The following is a 12,727-nucleotide window of genomic DNA, read 5'->3' as shown; positions in this document are numbered from 1 at the left end:
CCCCCCCCCGCTGGGTTATGCTGATGGAGACGGCAATCTTATCTGAAGGGTTACTGGCGAAAGGTGAACATTCAGCATTTCTTTTTTTTTTATTTTTTGAGAAAGTGCAGGATTTTAGCAGTGCTGTAGGAATGGTGCAAGGTGGACAGGAAACTTTAGTTAGTCATCCTAGATTCTGGCTTTTAAAATGTCCCATACTCAATGCAGAATTCCATTTTCAAGAAGTTTCATTCCCAAAATTCCCAGGAAAAACTAAATAATTTTCCCTTGATATGCTTTTTAACTTTCAAAAGAAAATGCATTCTCAAATGTAGCACACAATTACTGAAATGTTATTCATTTGCTATTGCCAGCACAGTACCTGAATTTTTAAGTTCTTAATTGCTAACCTAATTTAGAACATTCAGGCCCCAGTGACTATAAAAATTGTCAAAATGTCATAAGATCACAGACAGTTTTTACTTTTGTGAACTGAAATGCTCTCTGATTGGCCAGCAACCACTGCCGATTTTTACTTGCTGGCCTCACTAAGCTAATAAGTGATTATCTGCCTGCACTGTTCACCTTTCCTGGCTTTTATGGATCTTGCACAGGCCAATCTAAAAGAGCTGCATTAATGGCTAATATCTGCAAGTTTTGCCTGTGTCCATTGCATTGAAATGACAGCGCAGTGAAGTACAGATGTACCAGTTGCAGCTTATATGGCTTTAAAAACATGACATTTTCCCATTTATGTAGCTGGATATTTGCTTAAGCTATGTAAATGTACTGAGCTTCTTATCAGGGCTGATTAATGTAGCAGGAACCCTGGGCTATCGCCTAGAACCCTGGGAAACGTCAGGACCTCACCCCACCTTGGGAAAGATGGAACGTTAAACGGAACGCAAAATAAGCCACAGCACAGTGTCCATGATGACGACAGCCTAGGGCCCCAGATATGCCTCGGATTTCCTCGTCTCCCTTGCACACCCATGTCCCAACATGTAGTGCTCAATATACAACACATTACCTATGTTTGGCAGTGTAGCGGCATGAATGACATGGATTTGGGCACAGAAAAAAATCGTTGGTAGCCTTGAATTCGTTTGGATTGTCCAAAACCAACATGGCGCAAAGACAGTTATTTGCAAGGTAAGATTCGCACGTTGGGTGGCAACATGACAAACATTTTTAAGCACCTCAAAAGAAAACGCACTACATAGTCTGCTGAGGATGTTTGTCTTTTAGATTTTCTTACCTTATAGTGCTGCAGTTTTTTAAATAGGGGAATTAGTTTGGTTGTACTGTTCGTGATCCTGTCCGAAAAGAATCGTGATGCGATATTTTTATCATATCGCCCACCGCTGCCTGGTTGGTGGGGGGGGCCCAAGGTAACATTTTACCAGGGAGCCCAGAATTTCTAGCAACGCCTCTGGTGGCTCTGTGGGCTGCAGTGTCAGGATCTTACGGTCAGAATCAGAATTCACTTTGTTGGCCAAGCACAACTACATGTGCCAGGAATCTTTTTTGCTACTATTTCTGCACACATTCACAGACAACACAGAATATAAATTAAGAAAAAGAGTTGCACAGTCCCGAAAGTTGCAAGTTTGAATATCCAGGCTGGTATGTTAATCATATTGGTATTTAACCCCCAAAACCGCTCCGGGGCTCTGATTAAATAGTTGACCCTGCTCCCTCACCTGTGTAGGTGTGTCTCTTGGAGAGTAGGAATGGATAGGGGACGATCAAACGAATTTCTAAGTGCTCGTGGTGAGTATCTTATCGTTGCCCAAAAACTGTAAATCTCTGTTGCTTTGCGAGTATGAATGTGAGAGTATCAGCGAGATGCACAGCCGTGTTTTGCTTGTCATTCGACTCGCTGTTTGTGAATCGTGCCGCCGCCTCCAGCTCCCTGAATCTCCACAGAACATCATCCAAGTATCAAGCTGCATCTCAGAACAAAGTGCTTATTGTTGATTCATTTTTCACTGACTTTTTTTATTACTTTTTTTTTTTAACCTAAAATAATAAACCTGGGTTTTTAAACAGTATTTTTTGTCAGTGCATTTCTCCAGGGTCGTTATTTAGGCTGAAAGTTTCGCCATGGATCCCCACTTTTGGATTAATGCGTGGGCTATCCTAGACTGATCAAACGAAACAGTCAAATTAATTAAATCTGGCCAATCGGTTCCCCAGCACAATAATCCTCTCCCGGCAAATTGTACTGGCAGGACCCCCCAGACCCCGATCACCACGCTTTGCCCTCCCCCATTGGGTAAATTCTAATGCTGACACTGCATGTGCTGATTAGCGAATGATGTTGCATTGTTTTTTTTTATTTTCTCACATTTTGGTTTTGGCTCCAAAAATGAGCTCAAGTGCCCCCCCCCCTCCCCCCCACCCCTCGCCATGTCAGCCCAGGGCCCCCAGAGAAGTTAATATGCCCCTGCTGGTGGGTACAGTCCGTGCTGCACATGGGCACTGCCCAATACTGGAGGGGAAAATGCTTTGCAGGCTGAAGTTCAGAACAGTTAGGCTCCAGGCCAAGTCTGCAGCTGATCTTGGGTGGGGGCAAGGGCCACGCCCCCCCCTTCCCTGCAAGGGGGGTCCTTAATCACGTCTTCCCCGCAGCTGTCTGCTCGGCCCTGAGGCCCACGTGTCTCACGATGACCCACGAGAACCTGGCAAACACAGTCACCCTCTCCATCCTCCCTGATGTGTCTGTGTCCTGGAAGCAAAGGGCTTTTCACAGCAGAGCCAGAGGGGGGCGCTCTGCCAAAAAGCGCTCTGGCACCTTGGCTCTGCTGCATATTCTAGTCAGCTGCATGCAGAACTTCCAACAGATGGATGTTCTCTAATTGTTCTTCAGACTCCTTGGGGAAAAATGGATGAGTTGCTGTGGCTATTGAGTAGAATATGTACATAATCTATAGATTCATCCATCCGTCTTTTATAGATTCCTCTCCGGTACTGAAGCACATGGCTCAGGGCAGGAGACGCCCTGGACAGGAACATAACCTGCCTTTAAGGGCTGCTGAGGAACACCTGGAGACCCTGCAAAGCACACAGACACAAAGCTAGGGGCAGGAATCTAATCCATCGATTCCACTGCCCTCCCCCCTTGTCTGTGTGTGATATATACAACATAATGTCATTACATTTATTTACATATGCGAAATGTATGTAGCCATTATAATCACCTTCCGTCAATGTTTTATTGGCAAAAGTCTTTAGAGTAATTGACCAAAGTGAGTTAAAAATAGTATGTAATGTTATGTGAACACTTCTATACAAGAGGTGATGCAAAATAATATAAGCCATAATGTCTGATACGGTGTCAGCGCTGGAAGCTAAATTAATCGCCGCTGAGATATTAATGCGTCTTGAGCATGGACACCTGGGCTCCTGGCTTCCCCACAAACTGCCGTCAGCGCCCCTCGGAGGTCACCTTGGGAATAAGACATTAGGTAATAATAAAGAAAAGACCCTCTGAAGAATAACATGTGTCTCGGTGCCAGAAAGCCTTTGGGCTATCAGGCTTGGGGGGGGGGGGGGGGGTAATATTTTAGAGAAAGGGAAAGAGAAACATACTTTCATGCTATGAAACACAGAACAATATTTCAGCCTGCAGCGCTTTGAGCCACACAGTGTATCTTTATGCTTCAGTTCCTGGCAGGATGTGTGTAACTACCTTTAGATGTACAGCCACCACACGATGGTCCCCGATATCTGGGGATTTAGAAAGGCCTGCTTTTAAAAAGCCCTCTTTATTACGCTTTATCTATTCAGCAGATGCTTTTCTCTAAAGCAACATACAGCTAATTGAGCAAGGCCAGGCAGATTGCAAGTGGGGATTAAGGATGTCGCTTAAGGGCCGAACGGTGATGTCATTCTGTCCGTGTCCCACCACCAACTCCACTGGGCTGTGATTACAGAATCTTTATTGAGGTATTTATCTGGATTACTGTGTACGCTGTGTGTGGTGTAAATCGGATATTTCGTTAAAATGATCTCTCTAAACCTAATTGATATTCTTGGATTTTTATTGTTCGGTCGTTTGCAATGTGTGTGTGTTTTTTTTCATGATTTCTAGTTAAACATGATTCATACTGAATCGTTTGCTCTGTCTGCACAGGCTGGACGTCTTTGCTACTTTAACATCAGCCAACAAACAGCACATTGTTCGCCGAGAGGTCTTCCATCAAATGAAAGATTTGGGCAGCTATTCTAAAATTCCCCAGAAGATGGTGGACATAACAATATTAGAGTAACAAAGACTTTTTTAGTTGTTCCAGTATCTAAAAACATAATGGAACAAATATGTTTATATGAAACAAATGTGTCAAGTTTAAATTGTGAAAACTGATCTTGTTTGTTTCTAATGAGCATCTGTACTGCATTTATGTGAATATCTGGTCTATAGCTGAATAGAACCGCGGCATTTGCATCTGACTGCTATTAGATACCATGAGGCGTCATGGTCGAAGCAGGCAAGATGCTACACAAAGCATTATGGGCCTAAAGTCAAATTCTCGTTTCACCGTGAGGACGAGCATCTGCTCCATTGGGGTGTTGATATTCCCCTTCTCTTCTAAACACAGAAGTCTGCCTTCCACCATTTGACCACCGCGCCAAGTCCGGCGACGGCTAAGGCTATGTATTCCCGCGACTGCTGGTTTGTGTAACGCGGAGTTTTACGCCATGACGCGCTGACAGAGGTTCCCTGAACTTAAAGCTCAGGACGGACTGACACGCCACGCTAACAGGCTCTGGTTTGTATATCCTACCTGCTATTAAAAGCCAGGCATGAAATATGGCGGCCATTTTCCTAGGTCTGCTTCTCGTATTACTTTTTATAGGCATGTCCAGCAGCTGTCGCTGAGGGACTCTGTCTGCAGTGTTTAGCCACTGTGTCACCAGTAGGTAGAAAGGTTCACATTCCCCAGGGCAGCCTGGCGTGAGAGAGGGGCTCTATCGCGGCCCTAATGCTGACTGTCCCCTTAATGGCCCTGAATCGAGTGTCTCCATCAAAAGGACGCCGTGAGTTCAGACCTCATTCCGTCTATGTGTGTACGTGTGTGTGTGTGTCTGTGTAAGTGTGTCTGTGTGCTTTTCCACTGCATTTGCGCATTTTTCTCTCAGCAGCATCCGGCCCGTCCTGCCGGGGGAAGCCCGACCTCAGTGACACGTCAGCTTGGGGGTTTCCTGAGTGTCCCAGATGCCTGAAGGGGATGTTCTTTTCAGTAACGCTGAATCTGGCTCTGATTTGTCACTCTGACCCTAACCCTAACCCTAACCCTCCCCTGAGCGCTGTTTTTTCGCACAGTCATGAGCCTCTCCACCAGGGGACGGGCTGTGCTCTGTTATCAGATATTTACTGGTTTGAATCCCATCCTCGGCAGAGGATCCACATTTCCGTTGCCCCCTTGAGCAAGGTCCTTAACTCCCCCCACCAGAAAAAAACACGCTCCAGAGCCACTGGATGGACAGCTGTCCATATGCCCAGACACCCAGCTTGACTCTCACTTATTTGTATACCTGTGTCACGGAGATCAAAATGGGAAAAAAAATTTCCAATGAACCAATTCTTGTACAAAGGGATTATAAAGCTTCATTTCAAAAGTTCCTGCCAGATGCAGAAGTGACAAATCATGGTCCTGCTGATGCCTGTTTTTTATCAGCTTCTGTTCACGTATTTTTGACTCTTACATCATACAGAGCGAGATTGAGCAGGTTGCCCTGAACCCCCTCAAGAATCGATTCCCTTTCTGTCCATTAAAAGAGTTTTTGTTCTCTCTCATGATACATAAAGTCAATTTCTTTTGCGTCTGTGCTAATTTGAAATGCTTCACAATTTTTTTTTTTTTGATGGAGCCAATGCATGTTATATTAGGTGCTCAGAGAAAGTCGTGTTGGGAAGCTCTTATATTTAAATAAAATGGAAACAAATCCGAATACGCCGATGGGGTTCTCAGGTCCACTGGCACCGCATCCTCAAACGGGCGGTTTGTTACCCGGCGTTTCGTCGCCCCTCGCATTTTCCCCTGAGCCGTAACATCCTCAGATGCCACGTGTCTTTCCCGTTTCAGGAGACAGACAGAGAAACGGCGAACCTTAAGGAGAAATCATTATGTGCTTTCCCCCGTCTCTTTAATGGCCCAGGAGACCTACCTGCTGTCTGGCGCCACTTCCTGCTTCCACGCTGAGGCCAAACAACAACAGCAGGGCACGTTACTATGGATACGCCAGTGGATCATCCCTCTCTGATGAGCCTGCTGGCAGCAACAGCTGGCAAAAAGGCACCAAAGTCCCACTCTCTTCCAGGTTTCGTCTGGATCAACTTGAGTTGCATTGTATAATTGGAGCCTTGGCAGGGTTATTTGGATCTCTGAAGTACATACGTGGCCAGAACCTGTGCATGTGAGACCTGGTTGGAGCACGGATCTCCCAGCCAGGTCATGAGCACATTTATTTACTTATTTACTTCCTATTTTTTCTCTCAGCTTCCGGAAAAAACGTCCAGCCTGTGATCCCTGAGCACAGCACTCTCTTGTAGCACTTTCAGCAAACCCAACAGCTGTTGAAACCAATCTTCTCTTCTGGACCAAGTATTGTCCCCAATTCCCACTTCTCGTCACATGTTTTTTTTTTTTTTTTTGTCCCATCCTGAGCGAATCATGTGACAGGGAGACTTGAAGTGTTTGTAAGGATGGGGAGCCCCAAAGACCATAACGTATACCGTCAGCTCTACGTGTGCCCCCCGGAAACACAGCATCGGGTCGAGAAATTCGGGTTAAAGCCAATGAGCACCAAGTCTGGCCGCCCCACAACACGTATGAGGAAAGGGGAAATCGTTCATGTTGCCTGTATGGGTGATGTGTGTGCGCACGTGTCTAGAAATGTGTAGACGAGAGCGCGGGAGCACCACACAGGAGAAGGGAGCTGGTGGCAGCCTCTCTCTCTGAAGTCTGCGCCAAGTTTCTTCGCCAAAAGATGCGGAGGCCTTTAAAAGCCGTGTTGAAAATGCTAGAAAGGCTTGACCAGCAATGAGCGTGGGCTCTCGTTTAAGCACAGGGGAGGCCTTTGTTGTCGGCGGTTTGATGTGTCCATTGCATAAGCGCAGTCGAATCCCTCCTATAAACACTCCCGTCAGAGCCACGGACCGCAGTTTTACTTGGAACGATGGAGACGGGGTTCGGTTGCATGGAGACACCCCTTCCTCTGTGGCTTCTTCTTCTGGAAGCTCTCGTAACCAGATGAGGTGGATGCAAGAACGGTCTCAGCGGCCTGGTCTCCTCGAGTCAGCCTCCAAACATCCCTGAGGTTCTTTAATGGTTTTCCTCCCCCCATCCTTTGTCCATGTGGTTCTCTGGCTGTTTATCCTCCCTCCCCACCGCCATCCACTTAGCAAACCCCCCTCGGGCAGAATAGCTGCCCATCCTCGGTCAAGGTCTTTGATGCATGCCAGGACCATGAGTAAGAGTTATCCTTCCAGGGGCGTGGGGTGGGGTGGTGGGGGGGATGGGGGGTGTTGGTATTAAATACAACCATACCTTGTGGTTTGGAGCGACAGAAATTGTGCATTTTCACAATTACGGTTTATATCAAGATTTGGGAACATGAGTGCCGAAGCTTTTGCTGAAAACAAAAAGGACTTATATTTGTTTGTAATAATTGTACAAGAACAGGAACATATATACATACATACAGAGGTGAGAGTAAAGCTTAGGGTCTTACTCCCTCCAGGGTCTTACTCAAAGGAGACACGGCTTCTCTGCCGAGAAAGTGAACCAGTGACGTTCATCTCAAATCGCAGAGCCAGCAACCCCCCCCCCCCAGTCAGGGGTGTGATAGATGTGCTTCCACAGGATTGCCCAGGCAGGTAGACATGCGACGTGGGGAATGGTCACAAAGGAAAGAGCCTTCCGGAAACCTATGTTCTGGTGAGACATGTTATTTAAGTTTGATGGGCAGCGTGGAGGATAAGAGACAAGAAAGCTGGAGAGCTTTTCATACGCGCTCAGCGGACCCTGGGGTTGCACTTTTAGTTGAGTCCATTGGGCTTTATTGTTGCACCTTAGAATGCTCAGCATGCACAGCAGGGTCAGCATGCACAGCAGGGTCAGCATGGTCAGCATGGTCAGCATGCACAGAAGGGTCGGCATGCACAGCATGGTCAGCATGCACAGAAGGGTCGGCATGCACAGCATGGTCAGCATGCACAGAAGGGTCGGCATGCACAGCATGGTCAGCATGCACAGAAGGGTCGGCATGCACAGCATGGTCAGCATGCACAGAAGGGTCGGCATGCACAGAAGGGTCGGCATGCACAGCAGGGTCGGCATGCACAGCAGGGTCAGCATACACAGCAGGGTCAGCATGCACAGCAGGGTCAGCATGGTCAGCATGCACAGCAGGGTCAGCATGGTCAGCATGCACAGCATGGTCAGCATGCACAGAAGGGTCGGCATGCACAGCATGGTCAGCATGCACAGAAGGGTCGGCATGCACAGCATGGTCAGCATGCACAGCAGGGTCAGCATGGTCAGCATGCACAGCATGGTCAGCATGCACAGAAGGGTCGGCATGCACAGCATGGTCAGCATGCACAGAAGGGTCGGCATGCACAGCATGGTCAGCATGCACAGAAGGGTCGGCATGCACAGCATGGTCAGCATGCACAGAAGGGTCGGCATGCACAGCAGGGTCAGCATGCACAGCAGGGTCGGCATGCACAGCAGGGTCAGCATGCACAGCATGGTCAGCATGGTCAGAGGACCCTGGGCTATTTCAGCTGTTAAGCACCCCCCCCACCCTTACTGTTTTCTGCTGGGGGTGGACTGTAAAAGTTGTTGACAGGAGGGTTCAAAATTTTATTAAACAAGGTTAGTTGAGGCCCTTTTTAGTGGGGGCTCTTGTGTTAAAGTGTCCCTCGTCTTACCTTCTACATACAGGTATACAGTGGCATGAAATAATGCCCCCCCCCCCCCCCCCCAGGACCACGGTGTGACGGGGCAGGATATTCACGGGACTTAAAGTGCAAAACACAAGTCAGTGCAAAACAGGGCGGCCGAACACAAGGGTTTATACACATCCTGCTCTATCGACTCCTTAACTCAAAGCATCTTACACATCTTACATCATCTTACTTTATGGCGTGACTTTGCTCTTCCCAGATGTCACAGCATGTCAGGAGTCCCAGGTCTCCCCCATCACACTAACTGCTGCCTGCATTACACATTTCACCAGTAAAAACTCGTAGTTTCCTCCACACAAATACGGAGGCTTGTAATAATGCCTGGAGCTTTATGGACCCCAAGCAGATGTTGTGAGATGAGAGTCGTCGACGCTGTAAGCGGATCCTGGGGCCTGTTATCCAAAGAAACGCAGGGCAAAATTTTGCACTCATAAGCACATGTACGCATGTGACGTTAAACTGTCATCACCCGTACGAATGCGCTTTTGCCCTGTGAAGGACTGGCATCCCATCCAGGGTCTCCCCTGCCTAATTCCAAGCTCACCGTGACCCTCTGCAGACTGGCCATTGTGAAACGCGGACAGACAATCTGTTTACAACCAAAATGGAACCTCATGAAAGCAAAGCCAGCTATTGCAATCCCCCTGCCCCCACATCTTAATGACCAATGGGACATGGATTGCAGATTCATCGGTCAGTGCTTGATAACCGCAATGAGTGTGTTGAGGATATAACCACAGCCCCAGAAACTCAACGGAAGGACAATAAACTAAACAAGACTGACCCAAGACGAATAAACAGAATGTGAAGGCAGGATGGAAAAGAGAGGGAGTTATGGTTGTTTGTCTGGGGATAAGGAGAAGCTGAAACGACGATGGACAAAGCAGGACATAATTAGCTTCATAAACATCACAAAATGTAAACCAGCCTCTAGTTTTATTATTAAATCCCAACAAGGGGTTTGTTGACAGGTTTGCCACTGGTTCATATATTTTCTGTTTTTATTGTTATATCTTCTCTTGGGAACCTTTCTAGGAATTTCAGTGACCTGATATATTATCTCAGAATATTGGAATGTGTTATTATTTTAGGGTTCCAAGTATCTGTTCTAGGGTGGAATTAAACAATGCAGAAGTATTTGGCTGTAACGCCAAGCATGCAAAGATCAGCCATTTAAGGATTCAATGGGACAGGGTAGAGGGAACATTAAGAAAGGTTCCATGGTCATTTTCATTTTATCTCTTTTGTTTCAAAGGAATACCATTGATATAATTTAAACATTAATTCCACAGAACGTCACACGTACCCCACTCTTTGAAAGTTATAAGTGTTTTTATACTAAAGTTAAAACACATAGTCAGAATATACTTAATTTTATTGCGTTTTACATGTTCAATTGCTGTTTACATTTAAGTTCCCTCCAAACCACAACATTCTGTTATTACTGTATGTTTGTTTTGCGCACTTTAAAAATAAGCTGAACTAGGAAATGTGTTCAGCTGATATTTATCATTGTCATGGTTATCATCGATGTGTTTAAAATTAGGGAAATAATTACATTTTAAATTTAAATTTATTTTAAAATGTTAATTTTAACTGGTTACATTTTAATTACATGTAGGTTTATAATAGATAAAACATCACTTGGGCAAATTTATGAAACATTTTGAAATGCATATGAAAATCGAACAATGTTTAACAGAACTCATAATTACCACAAGAATTTATAAAGGTCGACAGGTGCCCTCTTCTGGTGAATTTTGGGATATTACTTCCCAACCCATACTCCTGCAGCACCTCTTGCAGAGTGTGCACATCTAAGCTGTATTAGTATATCACACTGCTGTGAATCCTCAGTGCTCCATCTGCATCCTAGCTGTGACTATTAGACAGAGTCTCCTCTCCCAGGCACAGACTTTCCGTGAGAGGAGTGATCCTCGATCCTCCGCTCCCCCATTTTGAAAACTGGGACCACCACCCGTGTTTGCCAGTCCAGAGGAACTTCGCCCATCATCCAGGCAACGTTGAAGAGAAGTATCAACCATGTCACCCCAGTCATCCAGTGCTTTCAATATATCTGGACAGATTTAATCTACCCATGCATCCTTTCCACTAGAGGTCTTTAACCACCTTAGTGACTTCATCTGCATGGACAGACTCAGATCCAGTACAAGTTTTTAACACAGGGTTAAGGAAATTCTTATGGAGCGTCCTTTCTGTCTCCTGACAGTATCTCCAGAGCTGGATAGGACTTGCCTACTCCGCCTGAACGAGGTCCTGCGTCCTCCTCCTAACGCATCAAATGTGTTTGTTATGGATGATCTATGACTAGAACGAAAGTACAATAACAATTAATCACTTGGGATTGGATCTGGGTGGCCATTATTCCCAGTCATGCTCCTTCATTTTTCTCTATGTGAGGATAAAAGTCTCCCAGTAGGACCACAGAGTCCTTTTGTCCACTGGAAAAAAAAAACCCCGCTGCATAACTCAGATCAACCTGAGGTCTTTCACCATGAGGAACTCCAGAGTAGCAGAGATCAAGAGGTCTAGTTCCAGGTTCCGGACTGTGTGTGAAGGTCAGGTTGGTTGTATCTATCCCTTACCTTTCTATCTCCTGCACAGCTCGGGTGTCTTCCAGAAGCCAGTGACTGCTGCCAAGGTCCGATCCATCCTGGACATGGCTGCTCAAGCTTGCTGCCCAAGTGACACTGAACCCAAAACTCCACCTTTCACCCTGTGGGTGGTGAGACTGTGAGTTGGCTCCACGTGGCCATTTCGGGCCGAGCCTGACCGGGGTCTGTGGGTGGCCCGGCCACCCAGCTGCTTGCTGGCAGCCTCCACCCCCAGGCTTGGTTTCAGGCGCGGGTCCCAGTAACCCTATTCCAGACTGGGCACACCTGTTCCTCCTGGTATCTTTCATTGATTGTAGTCCAGCTTCTTGCAGGGGGGGGTTGTATGCCACAGTAAAATTTGTATAATTTTTGTATTCAGCGGCACCTATAAAGTGAATCTGCGAGGGTATCCATAGTCCTCTAACAGCCCCGGAGATCCAGGAGCTCAAGCTATACAGACAACATAGCTTTAGATAAGATTTCCCCAGTTCCAGTTCTGGAAGGCCACATTCCAACACAGTTTACAGATTTCCCTTCTCAGACAAACCTACTAAACCTGGTAATTAGCTGATTAAGATGTGTTTGAGCAGGGAAATCTGCAGACTGTGTTGGATTCTGTCCCCCCCAGGACCAGAATTGAGGATCCCCGCTCTAAATCGTACATCATTAAGGCATGAAAATCTCTCGACTGCCCTAAGGTCACCATCCCCAATGGGGTCAACTTAAGCCTTGGAATTTCACTGAAGAATCCAGAGTTAAGCACACATTTGTTAATAGGGTACGAATCACCACGGCAACAGATAAGTAGCATCTTGGTTAAGAACGCAAATTTATGAAAAAACCAATTAAACTAAACTAATAACTTTTTTAAATGCAAAAGCTTCATAAAAGTGATCAGCAAGCAATTTTGCAAATTAGCATTTGGAAAAAATCATTTAAGATTCAATGGTCCTCCTAAGTATCCACAGGAATGTGTATACATTGCGTAGTTTTTCAGTTACTGCCGTAGACCGACCTATTTATGTTTCTCATCTCCATCAACTGCTAATAAATAATGATCTTGATATAACGACCCGTAAAAGCAGATGCTAAGCACGACAATAGGTCCATGCCGATATATAAAATAAGTCCCGTTGAATGTGCATTACCGATT

Source organism: Paramormyrops kingsleyae, chromosome 10, assembly GCF_048594095.1.
Source record: "Paramormyrops kingsleyae isolate MSU_618 chromosome 10, PKINGS_0.4, whole genome shotgun sequence".
Taxonomy (NCBI): Eukaryota; Metazoa; Chordata; class Actinopteri; order Osteoglossiformes; family Mormyridae; genus Paramormyrops; species Paramormyrops kingsleyae.
The sequence above is the reverse complement of the archived record's forward strand: the minus strand, read 5'-3'. Positions refer to the sequence as shown.